General features: G+C 43.1%; 1 protein-coding gene across 8 annotated transcripts in view; it reads left to right on the forward strand.

Moving 5' to 3' along the window:
* Window positions 1–14,111, forward strand: part of LPP (LIM domain containing preferred translocation partner in lipoma) — a 748,953-nt gene that overhangs the window by 58,991 nt on the left and 675,851 nt on the right. For 6 of the 8 annotated variants that reach the window (XM_017873421.1, XM_017873422.1, XM_017873424.1 and 3 more), the window contains one exon: window positions 11,751–11,871. The gene's annotated coding sequence lies outside the window, so the exon portion shown is untranslated. Of the gene's footprint in view, window positions 1–33; window positions 194–3,514; window positions 3,759–11,750; window positions 11,872–14,111 lie in introns of those variants that run through there. The other 2 variants (XM_017873423.1, XM_017873426.1) reach the window with 2 other exon arrangements.

Below are 14,111 nucleotides of genomic sequence, written 5' to 3' on the forward strand. Positions count from 1 at the left end.
CCCCCACCCCGCCCCCACCCTTCCCCCTTCATTCCTCTGCCCCTTGTTCTGGAAGCTGAGGCGAGAATGTCTCAGTTCTGTTCCCTTCAGGCTTCGAGACCACCACCTTGCTGTGTCCCGTAGTGGACTGAGGGCCTGCAAGAGGGAGTGAGGGCTAGTGGAGGGCCAGCTGCCTGTGGGGGCCGGTCATCGCGTGAGTACATCATTACTGCCGGATGAGTGGCATTTCTGCTCACAGACCTGGGGCGTACAGCCTGTGGGCTGGCTCACTTGCATGGTGATGGGACACGTTGCTGGGAGTGCTGGTCACTTTAATTTGGGGGTGTGGACAGCTGCTTTCCCAGGGGAGTACTTCTTACAGTGGGATTTCAAGACAAGATCGGCCTGAGGAAAAATTATATTCGTATATTTAAAAAAAAGTAGGTATTTCCTCTGATCTGAGGCCTAATTTGAGTTGGGTAGAAAGACAATTTGGGAGTGCTGTTGTCTGATTACTAAGGCTAAAGCAACAAGCTGGAAGGGATGTCTGTGGACATGTAGGGAGGGGTAGTTTTAGCTTGAAAACAGTTATGGTGGGACTTAGGAGTATGCAAAATGTTGATGTGTAGCATTTGCACAGCATCCACCGTCTGGAATACCCTGCGTGCAGGACGCTGTGTAGATCTGATGAATTGTCAGAGTTGGAAGAGTCCTGCAGTGTTTTCAGCACATCTATCTAATTTCACAGTGTGAGATAATGGGCAGCAGAGACCCAGGCCCTGAAGACAGATGGCTCATTATGTGGGATTAGAACCCAGATCTTCTCTCTCAGTTCATTCTCATTCCTCTAGACTTAAGCTGCCCCCTCTACTGCAAGATGACAAAATTGGGAAATGTTAGAATTGTTCACACTTACTAATCTAGTTGGTAGGAAAATGAGGACTAGAACCTGCTTCTCCCAGTTCAGACCTCTTTCCTTTAGGATATATGGGCTCAGATGCCTGAATTCGTTGTTTTTGTATGAGGCTCTTTTCTTTTCTTTTCTTTTTTGTTCTTTGATTTTTACTTACCTTTCCCTTCTTTTGGTCATGTGAATGTTGTATGAATGCAATCTGCTCTCCTTTGCTCCCTATATCTTTCTCTTTCATGAAAGGGAATGTCACTTGTCCAAAAGGCAGAATGAATAGTATAGAACTTTATTTCCATCTGTGGAAGTGAAAATTATGCAATTTTCCCTGAGAGAAATTCAGCAAGGCTTCCCATCTGAGCCTCTACCACTATTCTTGAAGCTGTAAGAATTCTGGAATATTATGCCCATTCAAAGGTGAGTCCTGATTCGGATTAGATTTTAAACACACACACAAACACACACACACACACACACACACACACACACACTTTTTAAGCCTACCAAAGCAGGACAGAGACCCAGAAGACACCAACCTATTACGTCACCTCAGATGTTTCACAGCCATCAGGAGTAACTCTTTGTAGTCAGCTCAGTTTCGGATCAACTTTTTTCTTTCTTTCTTTCTTTTTTAGACAGAGTCTTGCTCTGTCGCCCAGGCTTACTGGAGTGCAATGGCTCGATCTTGGCTCACTGCAACCTCCGTCTCCTGGGTTCAAGTGATTCTCCTGCCTCAGCCTCCCGAGTAACTGAGATTACAGGCATGCACCACCAGGCCCGGATAATTGTTGTATTTTTAGTTAAATACATTCATATTGCTGTGTAATCAGTCTCCAGGCCTCTTTCATCTCACAATCTGAAACTTTGTACCTTTAACCAACAACTACCCATTCTCCTCTCCTCCAGCCCCTGGCATTCTCCATTCTACTTTCATTCTCTATGAATATGACAACTCTAGGTTCTGTATCTAAGTGGAATCATACCATATTTGTCTTTTTGTGACTGGCTTATTTCACTGAGCATAATATCCTCAAGTTCATCCATGGGTCAGAATTTCTCCTTTTTAAGGCTGAATAATATTCTGTGGTAATGAATATGCCACATTTTGTCTATCCATTTAAGTACTATTTTTTAACCTCCATGTTAAAGAAGAACAGCAACCAGAGACTTCAAAGGGTTAATTAAGTAAGTGGCCCAAAGTCATATAGCCAGTAGTGGAGACTAATTTTATGTAAGAATGGCATGTGATCAGGAGTAAGCAGATAGATATTGGATTCTAATTGGCAAGAGTGTGACAAATCAGGGTGATTCTCAACTGGATGGTGATGCCTCCTTACACGTTGCTGTGGCATTTCAATAAAGCAAGTGTTCCAAAGGGCTGTACACAGCTATGCTTCCTTTCTTTTGTACTGGGCTCTAGGAAGTCCATAGCTAAATTTAAAGCTTACCTCTAGCAAATGGTATGAGACATCCAGCTCTTATTTTTTGTATTCCCTTTCCCCTTTCTTTGCTTTATTTTCCCCTCTCCTTACGCATTTTCTCACTTAAATCATCAACTATTAGCATCTTTTGTGAGGTACCTCAGATCCTTTCTGGAACAAGGCAGAATATACAGATGCGTGTCATGATATCTAATATTTTAGTAATTATTAGGTCTGTGGAATAGTGGGTCAAAACTGGCCATGATTTTTCTGACTTGACTCTGCTCATCATCTTCTTTTTCTTCTTCTTCTTCTTCTTTTTTTTTTTTTTTTTTTTTGACGGAGTCTCACTCTCTTGCCTAGGCTGGAGTGCAGCGTGTGATCTTGGCTCACTGCAACCTCTGCCTCCTGGGTTCAAGCAATTCTCCTGCCTCAGCTTCCCGAGTAGCTGGGATTACAGGCATTCGCCACTACATCCCACTGATTTTTGTATTTTGGTTGAGATGGGGTTTCACCATTTTGACCAGGCTGGTCTTGAACTCCTGACCTCAGGTGATCTGCCTACCTTGGCCTCCCGAAGTGTTGGGATTACAGGTGTGAGCCACCATGCCCGGCCTGACTCTGCTCTTAATGCAGTGTTTCACCTGGGCAATGCCCTGCTCCTTTCTGAGTCTCACTTTTCTCGCCTGAAAGAGGAAGTTGCTGTTGATAACTGAACATTTGGGCCGTGCTGAGTTTTACACTAAACATCCTATCTCTAACTCTCCCAACACTCCCACAAGGCAGGTGCTATTATCCCCATTTTACTTTTGAGAAAATTAAGGCCTAAAGAAGTGAGAACGCTTGCCTAAACCCCTGTAACTCTTGGGTAAAGGCATTAGTGACCAATGTGCATTTGACTCCAAAGCCCAGGATGTTAGCCACAGTGCTGGGCTACTATCCTTTTATGCAGTCTGTCAGGCTTCTTCCATCCGTGGCATGTATTCATCTAGTTTTATTAAATCTTTATTGAATTTCCACTTAGGTGCCTTGCACTCTTCTGGGCATTATCCCAGTACTCGATTTAGAGCAAAGAAAGAGACACACACAACAACCATCCCTTGGCGCTTACATGCTGGTGCAGGTGTGTGGAGGAGGCAGATAAAGGAACACTGAAATAAGAGGGAATGATAAGTAACCCAAGGGAGGAGTCACAAAGGGCATTCTGACTCGGAGTGAGTGGGGAAGGACTCTGGGAGGTTATGTTTAAGCTGAGATCTGAGTGACAAGGAGGCTGCCTTGTAGAAGTCGGGGGAAGAGCACTGCAGGCAGTGGAGACGGTCAATGCAAAGGTCAGGGCCATGAAGTGGGAAGGAGTTTGTGTTTGAGGAACCGAAGGAGCCTGATGTGCTGGCAGCATGTGGGCTGCAGGGGAAGAAGCAGGAGAGAAGAGCAGGGACTAGCAGGTGATGGTAAGTGAGAGACCTGAGCTTCTTAGACCTGAGTCCAGATGTGATGGGAACCACCTGAGTTATGTGTTGCAGGCATCTTTCCAGCTGCTGTGGAGGGAACCCAATAGTAAAAGGGAGGCAAGTGTAGAAGCAAGAAGGTTAGGCACAAACTTTTACCATAATTCAGGTGAGATGTGGTGGTAACTTTGACTAGGGCATAGAAGTTGGGCAGGAGAAGTAAGTTCGGGGCATGTTTGGGAGTGGTTGTCTATAGGCTCTCTAGTGTAATTTCCTTCAGGGAAATGTCAAGCTAAATGGGCAGGAATCTGGGAGACTCAGAGGGAAATGAAAATAGGCACCCTGGGCGGGGGTTACCCAGATAAGCAGCTGGCATTCCAAAACCAAAGAGTATCTGTTTCTCACTCCCATCCCATTTAGTTTCTAACCCTGAGCTTTGGGCCAATGCACAGAGGACGGTGGCTTTCTGCCTTTGGCTTCCCAGCTGAGAGCTGTTGGAACGCCCCAAAATAAGCCCTGCAGAATGTGCAGCTTCCTTTGCTCTCCCTGGGTATTTTTGTAAAACATTCTTTCCCACCAAGAATGAAGAACGTTCAGAGTGATGCTGACTTTATGGGCTGTATTTAACATGCTGTTTTTTCATGATGTGTTGTCTGTTCATGCAGAGATTTCTGTATTCTGTAAACTCCCTGGTAAGGAATCTTCAATCTCCATGTGAGATGGGTCTGGAAGGCTCAGTGGGAGCCCCGAAGAGCTGGGGTTTGAAAGCCTCTCCTTGTCTTGAGGACTGGACTGCGGTCCAAGGGCACCTACCAGTCCTCTTTTTTCATTTACATTTGAATTCATAGTTGTTGGCCTTTGGCAGTTCCCTGTAATTCCTTTTAACAGACTGGGCTTCCCTGCAGATACTTACTTCATTTTTCAGGTCTTGGAGAAGTTAGGTAGTGGCTGAATCAGGTAGAGAATTCAAAATTCCTGACCAAGCCCCGTCCTCTAGCCACCAGGCCAAAGCAATTTAGCTTGTGACCTCATCCTCCTGGGTATCCTGTGGCAATCTTATACTATAATCAGCCTAAGCCCAGAGATGCTCAGAGATCATAAACTAAGTCATCTAAAACTCATGTCTTAGGCTTCTTCATGCACCCCTCCTGCAGTCTGTAGTTACCAGGTTTTCAAAAAATTAGCATAATCTCTTAAAAACAGAGTTTTGTTATTGCTTATTCAAGTTTCTTCTAAAATTTCTTTTATATTACCTATTCATTGAGTCGACAAACATTTATTTCTTACTGTATGCCAGGCATTGTGCTAGGTGCTGGGGATTGATTCAAAGATAATTTGGAGGCGTATGGAAGGGGAGTGGATAATTACAGCACAGTGAGATAAGTGCTATAATAGGGGGATATAGAAAGAGCCAGAAATAGCACTATGAATAACATCTTTGAACAAATTGCCTTCTTTTTTCCTTTTGGATTATTCCCTTATGTATATTGCCCAAAGTGGGATTACTGGGTCATTTAAAAGATGAAAACAATTTGGCACAAAAAGATGTAATGACTTGCCTGGGGAATACAGCTCAATTTTCAACAGAGGAAGAAAAAATTGTTGACAAATCCAGATTTAGATCACTTTACCAGGAAGATCGGGCAGTTTTTCAACTTTCAACATGGTGGCTTTTGGGGATGGGGGAGATTTATTCTAAACATGTTAGCCTGCGTGTAGGAATCACACGTCCTCATACCTAATCTCACAACTTGATTGTTCTCACAAGAACCTAGCTGTATATGTATTATCGTTTCCATTTTACAAATGAAGAAACTGCACCCTTGATAAAAGGAAGTAAGTTGCTCAAAAGTCCATAGTTAATAAGTGTGGAATGCAAGAGCCAAGCACAGTTCCTTTTATTCTTTGACTCTATCCTGTTTTCCATGTTGTGTTTACCTATTGAGGGTACCTGTGCTCTAGCCGGGGCCCGGAATTTGTTTAATGAGTCACAGAGACTCTTAAGAGGACAGTCAGCCTCTATGAAATAGGTGTAGATTTTCTTACCTCCCGAAGTCATAGCCAGGGAACAATGTCCTTCTGTATGTTGACCTGAAAGGATCCAAGGGCCCATTATTCCTGACCCTGGTATTCCTGCCCCTGGCTCAGGTGCTGAAAGGCTATTTGCATAGCCCTACCATTAGAGCACAGAATCCCAAGTAAAGCTGAAACCATGCCACAGTTCTGCTGTGAAACATTTATTACTTTTCTAGTACTTAACTGTATTAAGTAAAAACTCCTGCCCCTGGTATCCAGGACCTGTCATAAATGGACACCAACGTGGGTCCACTGTGGACTTCCTTGGTGCTCCTGCTTATGTATCTATAAATCAAACACATTTCCTGCCAACCCCCAGATATACCCTGCACTTTCTCACCTTCATGCCTTAGCACATGCCTTTCCTTTAGCCTGAGATAACCTCTCCGATCTTCATTCATAGAACTCCCAATCCTCCTGTAAACTTCTGCACAGACGCCATCTTGGGAAGGGAATAATCCTTGATCACCACCTGCTCTCCCATCCATTAGAAGTGATCTGTGTTCTCTGTTCTGCTAACTCAACCACAGTTAGCTGTGAGGCAATAGAGTACAAATGTATGCTGCTTATGAGCATGGGATCTGGATTTGAATCCCGGCTGTGATACTTCCTCACTGTCAGTTAACTTGCTTGAGCCTGAGTTTTCTCATCTGCCAAATGGGTGTGATAGAATAGGTGCTCCCCCTGAAAGCCACGATGTTAACAGGAGTAGTATAAAAATGGTCTGATTCTCCTGGTGAAGTCGCGTAAATCTGGAATTGTCAACAATTTTCCTTCCCCTTGTTGTCATTACATTTTTTTATGATATCACCTCATGTCACCGTGTGGTATGAAAATTTGCATTGTTACCTGTGCTGCTTCTCTGGTACTTGTCCTCTCTTACTTGATGTCTTATCTCTCCTTCTAGACTGGGAGTTCTTCAAGGGCAGGGAGGGCATTGCATCTTTGAAGGCCTTGACATATGGGTACTGCTACAAAGGTTCCTGTAAGGGAAAGGAGGATTCCATACAACCTAAGTGGTGACACCAGCACAGGCTCATTACTAATCCCGTGCCCCAGTCACGAGGTTTCAGGCCTGGCAGAGAACTCTGAGCTCTGTGATGTGGAGCTTTAGGCACATAGAACACAAGCTGGATAGGCCTCTGGCTCCTGCTTGAGAGACAGGAGAAAGGCTGGATGGAGCCTGTCTCCAGCCCAGCTTCTTCTGATTCAAGGAGTTGGGTGGGGCTGGCAGTTCCCTGAAGGCAGAGGGTTAGTCCTGCTTGGAACATGAGACTTTGCTTCTTTCCTGGGCCTTCCAGTGGGTCTGTTCTGTTGGTGGGAGTTTCAGACCTAGAGGAAAGGGTCACTGAAGGTATGGGTTAAGAGCAACTCTGAAAGCCACCTGTCCCCTGACTTCTCTGTGAGTGGGGCCACAGGGAGAAGATCCCTTCATAGGTAGCTCCTCTACCCTTGCTTTGCTTGGAGACTGACCACGGAAGGGGATTCCTTTCTTAAAGGGATAGGGCTACGATTTAACTTTCTATTGTGCGACTTCCCGAAACACAACACCTGTGGCTTCAGATCCAAGTGCTTTGGAACATGAGATACAAGGTCTTCCATGCCCGGGCTGCAACATTCCTTTCCAGGCTTGTGTCCCACCACATTCCTCCGCATCCTCTGTCACTGGCCTCACCATATTAGTCACTTTCTCTGAGAACACCCTGAACTCATCCTCCTCAAGGCCTTTGCACATCGTGTTCCCTAGGCCTATTTTCCTCCTCCTCATCCATGGAAATCCTCTTGGGTGTTCAGGCTTCATTTGGAAGTCACATCATTTGCAGAGAACTTCTACACCCTCAAAAGGACATTGCATGTACTCCTGCTTTTCTGTGCTTTTCATTCTGTCTTGTGTGTTTCAGCATGTCCCCCATTGAGGCTCTTCAACACCCCTAGGCATGTCCAACTCAGCACCCACACCTGCTAGGTCCACACACTGCCTTATCAAAGACAGCAAGTGTTAGCAAACCTCTCCTTGGTACGTCCCTGAATGCAGAACATGTGACATTCTGTTAACTAACACTTGTGCCAGAGTGGCTTCCATAGCCCATGCTGGGGTTCCCATGATTGGTTTGATCATGAGCCCAGCCATTTGAATTGTTTTATGAATTGGTCTGATATCAGCTAATTGTTAACCTTTCTCAGGTCTGTTTCCTACATACCAGGAGATGTCTGCTTAGTGCCAGGGCTCTGAGCTTTTTATTGCACTTAAGAACATAACGGTGAGGTAGAATTCAGGAAAGATTTACCTGCTATTAACATGAACTTTTAAAAAAGGAGTTCGAAATGTAGGCCTTGTTTTTATCGTACAGCTCCCTGAAATGTGAAAATAGCAGGAGTTTTAAAGGTGTATTTCCACCTCTAGCAGAAGAACTATCCATATTATAGTTGTAATTATAAATTGATAAAGCCTGTGTCTTGAAATTTGATTTTGAACACCTGTGTTTAAATCCTGGCTTTACCACTTACTAGCCTAGAGATACTGGGGGAGTGGCTAACTTCCTCGTTCCTCAGTTTCTTCAGCGTTCAATTGGGAAATTTTTCTTACAGGCTGATGGAAAATTTAAATAAGGTCTTGGACATGAAATTGAGATTTTATTAGTGTGTGTGTTTCAAAATATGGATTTGGAGGCCATTTAAAAATAGAATTTCCAAAAAATTTGCTTTTAAAGCAAAATACTTAGATATGTAAATTTTTGTGAAATTTTTTTCAAATGATAAAATAAATGAGTTTACAGTCAGGAGACATACAGTATCTAACAGACTTAGGGAATATGCTTGGCTTACAAGACGTGGTTTTAGTCCACATAAATTAGAATCACAGAACCATAGGCTTTGAGAAATTATAAAAGCCTTGGAAGGGGTGAACGTGAATTAGTGCATATTGTATGCAGGCTTTGTGCCATACATGCTAGATATGGAATCCCAGGAAATGGTTACGTACACCTTGATGGGTAGATGATATTAACCCTGTTTTGCAGACAGAGAAGGCTGAGCTTTGAGAAAATCCTTTACACAAGTCTGATATCAAAGCCTGGAACTTCAAACTACACTCCTGATGGCTTCTAGAAATCCTTTCCGTTTACAGATATGACAAGACTTGCTTTTACATTGTTGATTTTTTTATCCTCTCTTTCTCTGTCTCTGGGGGCAGAACTAATGCAGGGCCAGATAGACCTGTGAAAATCTGCAGTCTTGATGTCACATAACTTGTTTGATGAATCTAGATTAGTGTCTTGACTTTTCCTGCCAAGAATCTGCTCATAAAGTGTCTTGTTTTGAGCTCCTTTGACTGTATTCATTCATCAGCCTTTACTTATTTTCTTCTCTTTGGGAGAGATGCTTGCCATTGCCCATAATGTTTGAGGTCAGGAGTATATCTGAAGAGGGCTTTATATTTTCTTAAAAAAAATACCGGTGGAAAATCAAGTTTATTGGCTATTTCATACCATCTTCTTCTGCCATTTATGGGCAATCATGTGGAAGAGGTGGCACAGGGCTGGGCGTTTGGAGCAATGCTTCTCATCTTGAATTTGTCGCTGACCAGGGAAAATACTTCGTGCCAACTCCATCATTCCCTTTTGGGAATTCAGTGTCTTCAGCTGTAAAGAGTGAGGGCAGTACTAGGTGATTCCTAAGATTTTAAAATTCTGCATGTTTTGTGGTGTCAAAACCATCCATTTCTGCTGAGCTGTGTGATCCTGCAGCTGTTTCTCTGATAGTTTTCAATCTTTAGATTTAATCTATTCAACAATGTATACTTTTTTAAAGGGAAGCTTTTATAGACACTTCTGAAATATAACAGGGTGGGGGGGATAAATGGATGTTAAAAAATAGAAAACAACCAATTAAATAGTATATAGCATGTAATTCTCCTTGGAAGCTTACCACAAAATTGAGAAGTACTTTAACAACTGGTAATTTAAATTGCATTTGAACTCTGCTAATGGTTTGTTTGCATGGGAACTTCAATCATTTCACAGCGGTTCTTTAGCAAAGCTGCTTGTTCTCTTTATGGAAAAGAAGAAAACATTATTAAAAGAGAAGTTGACTATGGAAAAGGGAGACCACTTTCATTTGTACCTGGAGAGAAGCTGGAGAGTGTGAGTGAGACTCCCTCAGGGCCCAGGGTGGAGAGCTCTTCCTTTCAGTGAAGTTTAAAAATCTGGGAAGTCAGATGCCCTTGGCAGCTGTTGTAGAAACTGCTGTGATTTATATCTCTCTCTGCAGGGAGAAGCTTTGGTGTTATGCAGCTTGCGGGTGAGGGTAGGGGCAACTTGTTTGGTTTGTTTTATGAAATTGCATTGTTCACAGGTTTAATGTTGGCTTCCTAACAACCCATTTCTCAGTAAGTTTGAAATGATGACTCTCTCCTTTCAGTGGAAATGGCTTTCAGAATTCCAATGTCCTTGAAGACCACTAGGTCTCAGGAAACTCCTTGCTTTTCTGGGCTGATCTTGATTATACTCCATTTTGCCTACTTAATTTCTTTCTGCTGTTGAGATTACTGGGAGAGCGTTGAAACAAGTGTCCGAGGCCTGGATTTGTGAGTCCTGGTTTGGCTCTAGGTGTGACTCATGTGATCAAGCACAAGTCCCTCTGCCCAGTGCGTTTTGGTGCCCTTTGTCAAAGCAAGCAGTCACTTGATCCAGTGGATCAAGTGGCTCCTGAAGCGGTCACCTCCTTACCCAGGTCACTGGGTTCTCTTGTCAGTTGGAAAAGTTGAGGTGGGTCATTTAAAAAATCCCTCCCAACTTTGAACTTTGAATTGTTTTGTACACAAAACAATTGTATGATTGGTTAGGTAATGTTTACAGTGACAACAAAGAAATGGGCATGGTAGTTTTTCTGGTATGTGGATTTCTCCTGCATACATGAAAGACAAGTTTTATAACAGCCCTTGCCTTGGGATACTTGTGTGTTGGAATACATACTGTATAATCATTAGCAAAACAGGAATAGTTTCTAATGAAATCAAACCTGTAATAAGGACTGCATTAGGCTATGCTAGCATTGCTATAAATAAATATCTGAGGCTTGGTAATCTATAAGAAAGAAGTTCTAATTGGGTCATGGTTCTGCAGGCTGTATAAGCATGGCACTGGCGTCTGCTTGGCTTCTGGGGAGATCTCAGGGAGCTTTTACTCATGGTCGAAGGCAAAGGAGGAGCAGGCATCTCACATGGCAAAAGCAGGAGCAAGAGAGGCAGTAGGCAGAGGAGTTGCCACACACTTTTAAATGATCATATATCATGAGAACGCACTCATGATTATGAGGACAGCACCAGGGGGATGCTGCTAAGCCATTCATGAGAAATCTACCCCCAGTGGAGGCCCCACCTCCAACAGCAGGTATTACAACTCAACGTGAAATTTAGAGAGGGCACATATCCAAACAATATCAAGGATGGCTTACTGGGAAATGTCAAGATTGCTTATCCCTCTGCTGCTCACTGATGGTCACTTTTCAGGCAAGGAAACTAAAGTTCAAAGGACACTAGGCCCTATAGTTAGAAATTTATCTCCAAACTCATATTCCTTTTCTTTTTTTATTTGGTATAGTTCAGGTTTATCTGTTAATTTTTTTTCCTCCTTACAATGTGAGTATCTGACTGACTTATCTCCTTGACCTCTGTTATTAAGATGAAGCTGTCTTCCCAGGAGAACTAGGAGAGATGAGATATGAACACTGAGGCATCAGCATTCTCTTTCCCCATCATTCTGAGTCAAATTAGTGAAATCAGAGTGCCAGGATCTGACTAGGAGTTTAGGAGATATAGAAGTAAGCCACAGCCCAGTCAGAGACTTTATAAACCTGAGATTTTCTGAAGCTGGTTGAGACCCTAGAAATACATAAGCAACACCCTTCTGTTTTTCATAGGTGGGAACTGTGAGGCTCAGAGACAGCAGAAGACAGAACCTGGTCATCTGATTCCCTGTGTTCTGCTTTTTTCATCGTTCCACTAGACGCTCATCAGAGGGAAGACCTTTCTCCTCAGTTGGTGAGTCCCACACACAAAAGGAATACATTTGCCTTTTAAAATCAATGTATATGTTTTAATGAGTTTTAAACATCAGTGTTTTCCACTTTAAGTATGAGCATCGGCAACTAGGATGCATTAAGAATAAGAGAAGAACTGAAATGCCCTTCCTTCTTTCTTGAGTTGCTTTTATGGCAATAGACAATATATAATCATGCTAATAAAATATGTGGCAAAGCAAAGGCAGAGCTCAGCTCTTGGAAGGTGGCAAGCATTGAAACTGGAGGAAAATTTGAAGTAACAATGATTTCAGCTTGCCAGCAATTGTATTGCCTCCTTCTTTCTCATTTGGCATGGAAGACAGTGTTCATGAAATGGAAAGACCAAAATGAAAATGTCATTGAACAGTGTTTGGGCATTTATGAGGAAAGAAAGCAATATTATTATTGAGTGTCTCTTGTTTACCCTTGTTCATGGTGCTGCTTCTTTTGTGATCTCATTTCATTTTATGTATTTATTGTTTTGAGATGGAGTCTTGCTCTGTTGCCCAGGCTGGTGTGCAGTGGCGCGATCTTGACTCACTGCAACCTCCACCTCCCGGGTTCAAGCGATTCTCTCACCTCAGCCTCCCAAGCAGCTAGGACTACAGGTGCGCACCACTATGCCTGGCTAATTTTTGTATTTTCAGTAGAGACGGGGTTTTACCATGTTGGCCAGGCTGGTCTTGAACTCCTGACCTCAGGTAATCCACCCGCCTCAGCCTCCCAAATTGCTGGAATTACAGGCGCGAGCCACCGCGCCTGGCCTCATTTTATTTTTATAACAACCCTTTGGGGCAGGGCAGGCTAAATTTTCTTAGGCAAAGGGTGTGAGCCTTTGTTTTAAAGGGCCTGCTAGAGCTCCACCAGGACGTGAGTGCAAATCCTGTTGTGTGCTCAGAAAGGAGAACCGTGACCAGGTAAGGTAAACTTTCCTTTGTGTTTTGGAGTACCTCTGTACTTAATGGGTAGAGTAGAACATTATATTCTAAAAGATCTGGGTGGTAAAAAGAATCAACAGTGTGGAATACCATGGGCTAGAAGGAGAGCTGAGGAAATTAGCAAGGGAATTCTGCCTGTGACTTCCACTTAGGATCCTGATTCGATGGTCCCCATTGGCTGAGGCCAATTTGTAGATGCCCCCAGCGCTGGCTTTGTACTGAGTAAATAATACACCTTGACATATTTGTGGTGTAGTTTTCCAAAACAGAGACGATGCCGTTGTGATTGAAAAAAACTTAACTTCACTTAAAAGTGTGACTGAGTTTATAGTTGTGTTTTGTCTCTCTGTCTTTTCTTAATCAGTGTATCTTAAAAGTACAACTGACTATGTGCCTATTGATCTATATCACATAAAAGGCTGGAAACCACTGGTTTGATGCTTAAATCTTAGTGTCTGTTAAAATTTCAAACATGATCTGGAATATATTCCCCCTAGCAAACATTTAAGTATCAAATGAAATATCTTTGTCACCTCCTCTATGTCTTGAGTTTTTTCAGTGTTTATAATTAAACTGTGATAAGTATGAAGCTTTGCACTTGGGCTTAAAAAAAATCAACTATGTAATGATAGAATGGGAGAGATTTCCTTAACAGGAGCAACCTGGAAGACACTTAGAAGTTTTTGTTATTCTTAAGCTACATATGAGTCAACAGTGGCTTTTGTTGGGAGTGGCTTCCGAAATGCTGATGCAGTCTTAGCCTGCATTTCATAGAGTATGGCATCTAGAATGAAGTGGGTGGGTGATTTTGCAAACCTAGAACACCTGGAAACTGGCAAGTCCAGAGGTCGTGTGAGCCTCAGGCACAGTTTGAACAGGACTCTAGCTTTGTTTTTCTGCAGCACTTCTTGCTCTGCCCTTTTTTGTGCCTAGGCTTCATCTTTGGAATGTTTTACCTCATGAGTCATGAGATTGCTGCCTGATGAAACCCAAACTATAGACATCCCTCTTCCCATTTTGGGGAAAGAGCCTGGTTTGCTGTATTCTCATAGCCTTGGCCGACCGTATATTTCTGAACCAGTCATTGAAGCCAAGATAATGGGATTATGTTAATCTGAACCAAGATTCTCGTGCAACTAAGTTTGGACATAGTCTCATCCAAACCTCATGGTACTTACACAGTGGAGAAGAGGTGGCCCCTCAAAGGAATATCTGGGTGCTGTTAGGAGAGGGAGAGAGGACTGGAAGCTCCGTGGGCAACCACAGGCCTTCTGTAAACCTC

Source organism: Rhinopithecus bieti, unplaced genomic scaffold, assembly GCF_001698545.2.
Source record: "Rhinopithecus bieti isolate Rb0 unplaced genomic scaffold, ASM169854v2 scaffold_5626, whole genome shotgun sequence".
Classification (NCBI taxonomy): domain Eukaryota; kingdom Metazoa; phylum Chordata; class Mammalia; order Primates; family Cercopithecidae; genus Rhinopithecus; species Rhinopithecus bieti.